The 5,000-nt window shown below is 51.1% G+C and overlaps 4 non-coding genes and 1 pseudogene across 4 annotated transcripts in view; all 5 read left to right on the plus strand.

The window, feature by feature from the left end:
* Nucleotides 1-264: 264 nt before the first annotated feature.
* Nucleotides 265-381, plus strand: LOC123740426 (U5 spliceosomal RNA). Its single transcript, XR_006768318.1, has one exon. It is a non-coding gene; the product is annotated as a U5 spliceosomal RNA (small nuclear RNA).
* A 347-nt stretch (nucleotides 382-728) lies between these two features.
* On the plus strand, nucleotides 729-919 carry LOC123740520 (U2 spliceosomal RNA). The gene has a single exon (XR_006768404.1). It is a non-coding gene; the product is annotated as a U2 spliceosomal RNA (small nuclear RNA).
* A 549-nt stretch (nucleotides 920-1,468) lies between these two features.
* LOC123740427 (U5 spliceosomal RNA) lies at nucleotides 1,469-1,585 on the plus strand. The gene has a single exon (XR_006768319.1). It is a non-coding gene; the product is annotated as a U5 spliceosomal RNA (small nuclear RNA).
* Nucleotides 1,586-4,215: 2,630 nt separating this feature from the next.
* LOC123740390 (uncharacterized) lies at nucleotides 4,216-4,389 on the plus strand (annotated as a pseudogene).
* Nucleotides 4,390-4,946: 557 nt separating this feature from the next.
* Nucleotides 4,947-5,000, plus strand: part of LOC123740428 (U5 spliceosomal RNA) — a 117-nt gene continuing 63 nt past the window's right edge. Inside the window, exon 1 of the small nuclear RNA XR_006768320.1 lies at nucleotides 4,947-5,000. This exon is cut by the window's right edge and continues 63 nt beyond it. This is a non-coding gene — a small nuclear RNA (U5 spliceosomal RNA).

Here is a 5,000-nt window from a genome sequence, read left to right on the forward strand (position 1 = left end):
CACCAGGATTGTGTGTGTGTGTGTGTTTTTGAGCCCCCCCCCAAAAATACAATCACTTCACCAGGATTGTCTATCTATCTATCTATCTGTCTGTCTGTCTGTCTGTCTGTCTGTCTGTCTGTCTGTCTGTCTGTCTGTCTGTCTGTCTGTGACTTTTTACCCACAGCCCTCGAAAACTTGGAAGAGTGGGTTCGGGGACCACCCGCGGGGACCCGGCCTAGAGTGCACCGTGTGTGTCTCGGGCCCCGACCTCTGACTTCCATACGACTCTGGTTTCTCTTCATTACGCACAAGCCTTTCGCCTTTTACTAAAGACTTCCGTGGAGAGGAACACTTACGAGTTCAACGTATTTTTGGAAGGGCTTTGCTTCTGGCAGAGCCCGGTATCTTGTTTCAAGAGAAATTGACAGAGATGACGCCGAGACTTTTTGCTCAGGCGTTTGACTTGAAGCCGGCTGACCGACCGGCGTATTTTTTCCACTCAAAGTAGTCGCTCGGGCAATTGAGTTCAAGCCCGACGATGACTGGTGTATTTGCCGGGCATTGAACAAATAGTCGCACTAGGATTAAAGAGCTAGTGACCTAACGACGCATTAGCGACTTTTAAAAAAAAACACACCCGCCTGTCACCAGGGAAGCGTTGGGTGAGGAGGAGCCAACTTTTGCCAAACCGATGAGGTCTGCCGAGGCCCCGGGGCCCGGCGGGTGCAGGGGTCAATTTGTGGGTTATCGCTTCTCGGCCTTTTGGCTCAGATCAAGTGTAGTATCTGTTCTTATCAGTTTAATATCTGATACGTCCCCCATCGGGGACTACATATTAAATGGATTTTTCGAACAGGGAGTCGGAAATGGGGCTTGCTCCGTCCGGCTCCACGCATCGACCCGGTATTGCAGTACCTCCGGGAACGGTGCAACACTTTTCTCCCATTGTCAAGGAAAAAGAAATACACCAAGCTATGTAAAACAGCTAGCAGAAGAAGAGAAGGAATGAAAAAGAAGAATCATCCAAACTGAAACAAGTGCGAAGCCCCCTTCATGGGGGTCCCCGTTTTCCCGCCATTTTACTTAAAAAAAAAAAAAAAAAAAAAAATAACATTGGCCAGGAGAGTGTGTGTGTGTGTGTGTGTGTGTGTGTGTGTGTGTGTGTGTGTGTGTGTGTGTGTGTGTGTGTGTGTGTGTTTTGAGCCCCCAAAAAATACAATCACTTCACCAGGATTGTGTGTGTGTGTGTGTTTTTGAGCCCCCCAAAAATACAATCACTTCACCAGGATTGTCTATCTATCTATCTGTCTGTCTGTCTGTCTGTCTGTCTGTCTGTCTGTCTGTCTGTCTGTCTGTCTGTCTGTCTGTCTGTGACTTTTTACCCACAGCCCTCGAAAACTTGGAAGAGTGGGTTCGGGGACCACCCGCGGGGACCCGGCCTAGAGTGCACCGTGTGTGTCTCGGGCCCCGACCTCTGACTTCCATACGACTCTGGTTTCTCTTCATTACGCACAAGCCTTTCGCCTTTTACTAAAGACTTCCGTGGAGAGGAACACTTACGAGTTCAACGTATTTTTGGAAGGGCTTTGCTTCTGGCAGAGCCCGGTATCTTGTTTCAAGAGAAATTGACAGAGATGACGCCGAGACTTTTGCTCAGGCGTTTGACTTGAAGCCGGCTGACCGACCGGCGTATTTTTTTCCACTCAAAGTAGTCGCTCGGGCAATTGAGTTCAAGCCCGACGATGACTGGTGTATTTGCCGGGCATTGAACAAATAGTCGCACTAGGATTAAAGAGCTAGTGACCTAACGACGCATTAGCGACTTTTAAAAAAAAACACACCCGCCTGTCACCAGGGAAGCGTTGGGTGAGGAGGAGCCAACTTTTGCCAAACCGATGAGGTCTGCCGAGGCCCCGGGGCCGGGCGGGTGCAGGGGTCAATTTGTGGGTTATCGCTTCTCGGCCTTTTGGCTCAGATCAAGCTTGGTACCGAGGTGCCCCAAAGCCCGCTGAGCCAAAAGGTCGAAGGAAGGCAGGAGGGAGGAAAGTTTGTTGTTTTGGTTTTTGTATTCACGGTTGGTTTATTTTGCCGCTCTTTTTCAGTTTTTCTGTTTTGAAGAGAGCGAGAGCTGGGAGTGCGTCAAGTTTCTTTGCGGAGATGGCGCAAAGGCTTTACATGGAGGCCGGTCCCTAGGATGGGGCTGGCGAATACGGTGCGGTTTGCCTGGAGGGATAAGGCGACGGAGCCAATTGGCAGAGATGACTTTGGGAGGAACATTGTGATTGGAATCCTGGGACTGAAGGTGGAGGATGTGTTCTGCCTTCAAGACAATCCATTGGAGGGAGCGTACGATTGGCGCTGCACACAGAAGGAAAGCACGATGACGTTCTCAGAAAAGCGAGAGAAGTGGAAGCGGAGAGGCCGGTGTCTCTTTACTTGTGACCAGCTTGGCGAGGAGTAATTTCGGGTGGTGAATGTGAACATTTACAACCCTTACGTTAAGGACGAGGAGGTGGGGGCCTTTCTGGGGAGATACATGGATGGTGTCTCCTCAGGAAGGCACCTCAAGGATTCCTTGGGCTTTTGGACCGGGAGGAGGGGTTTCCAGGCCCTCCTAAGAGAGGACCCAAAAGGATTGGGTGGATACCTCCATCCTCCGGCGATGTTCTCCCTGGGGGCTGACCGGGGGACGTTGCATTATGCCCGTCAGCCTCCGTACTGCAGGCGTTGTATGGCCTACGGCCACGTCCTCGCCTCGTGCGGCATAAAGAAGTGCAGGTATTGTGGATCTGCGGAGCACGAGGCGAGGGACTGTGACGCGCCGAAGGCATGTCACGGGTGTGGCATGCTAACACACCTGTGGCGTGAATGCCCGGCGCGTCAGAGGTCATACGCGTCTGCAGCATGGGGGGGAGCGAGAGCAGGGGATGGGGGTAGAAGAAGAGACGAAGAACAGAGTGCTGGAACAGAGGGAGCGGACACACGGGTGGAAGAGGAGGCAAAAACGGAAGCGGGAGGAGAAAAAGGAAAAGAAGACAACAGCATAGTAGAAACGGAAGGGCAGGAGGCTGAAGGAGAGCAGGAGCAGGAGGAGGAGGAGGAAGGAGACAGGAGAGTGGAGGGGCCAGAGAAGACGGCGGTGGAGAAGGAGACGGAGAAGGCAACAGAGAGGGAGGAGACTGGGAAGACGGCGGTGGAGAAGAAAGAGACAGAAAGGAAGGAGACAGGGAAGAAGGTGGTGGAGGAGAAAGAGACAGAAAGGGAGGAGACAGGGAAGAAGGTGGTGGAGAAGAAAGAGACAGAAAGGAAGGAGACAGGGAAGAAGGTGGTGGAGAAGGAAAGAGACAGAAAGGAAGGAGAGAGGGAAGAAGGTGGTGGAGGAGAAAGAGACAGAAAAGAAGGAGACAGGGAAGAAGGTGGTGGAGGAGAAAGAGACAGAAAGGAAGGAGACAGGGAAGAAGGTGGTGGAGAAGAAAGAGACAGAAAGGAAGGAGACAGGGAAGAAGGTGGTGGAGAAGGAAAAGACAGAAAGGGAGGAGACAGAGAAGGTAGTTGTGGCGGGACCAGTAGGAGAAGGAGTGAAGGAGTGGGGGGACAGTAAAGAGGTGAAATCACGGGTGGAGGTGGAGAAGGAGGCAAGCTATGAAAACTTTTTGCCTTTTACTCCACCATACAAGAGGTCGAAAAGAGGGGAGCGCTCAAGGAGGATGGGTGGTAAAAGAGGGAGGGGGCAGATCAGGGTGGAGGGGAGGGGGGAGGTTGCAGGGCCCTCTTGGGTTCCCTCTTCCTTCACCTTTACACCCCTGTCTGAGCTTGACCTTACAGGCATGGCCCAGGATTGGGCGATGGAGGGAGGCTTAAGCTCCCTGTTTGGGCTCGTGGGGTCCCCGGGCCGGAGTCAGGAGGAGGGCAGGGTGGTAGACCTAAGTGTGGGGTACGGGACGCAGGGTGAGCGTGTGTCGGGCGCTGTTACCGCATCCAGGGGAGAGGGGATGGCGGCCGACGGGGAGCGTCAGGAGTGGAGAAGGCGTCCCCGTCGGTCGGGATGGGGTGAGTTTTTCTTTGATTTTTTGGTGTAGGTTTTGGTTTGTAGATGGGAAGGGGAGGGAAAATGCTCCCATGACTTTTGGTTTTTGGGTTTGGTTATTATTGAATAGTTTTGAAATGTTTAATGGAATTTGTGTTTGAATTGATTGATTGTATAAGATTTTTGTTGGGTTTTGAACGTAATAAATATATTTTATAAAAAAAAAAATCTGTTCTTATCAGTTTAATATCTGATACGTCCCCCATCGGGGGACTACATATTAAATGGATTTTTCGAACAGGGAGTCGGAAATGGGGCTTGCTCCGTCCGCTCCACGCATCGACCGGTATTGCAGTACCTCCGGGAACGGTGCAACACTTTTCTCCCATTGTCAAGGAAAAAGAAATACACCAAGCTATGTAAAACAGCTAGCAGAAGAAGAGAAGGAATGAAAAAAGAAGAATCATCCAAACTGAAACAAGTGCGAAGCCCCCTTCATGGGGGTCCCCCGTTTTCCCGCCATTTTACTTAAAAAAAAAAAAAAAAAAAAAAATAACATTGGCCAGGAGAGTGTGTGTGTGTGTGTGTGTGTGTGTGTGTGTGTGTGTGTGTGTGTGTGTGTGTGTGTGTGTGTGTGTGTTTTGAGCCCCCCCAAAAAAATACAATCACTTCACCAGGATTGTGTGTGTGTGTGTGTTTTTGAGCCCCCCCAAAAATACAATCACTTCACCAGGATTGTCTATCTATCTATCTATCTGTCTGTCTGTCTGTCTGTCTGTCTGTCTGTCTGTCTGTCTGTCTGTCTGTCTGTCTGTCTGTCTGTGACTTTTTACCCACAGCCCTCGAAAACTTGGAAGAGTGGGTTCGGGGACCACCCGCGGGGACCCGGCCTAGAGTGCACCGTGTGTGTCTCGGGCCCCGACCTCTGACTTCCATACGACTCTGGTTTCTCTTCATTACGCACAAGCCTTTCGCCTTTTACTAAAGACTT

The sequence above is a fragment of the Salmo salar genome, unplaced genomic scaffold, assembly GCF_905237065.1.
Source record: "Salmo salar unplaced genomic scaffold, Ssal_v3.1, whole genome shotgun sequence".
NCBI classification, from domain to species: Eukaryota; Metazoa; Chordata; class Actinopteri; order Salmoniformes; family Salmonidae; genus Salmo; species Salmo salar.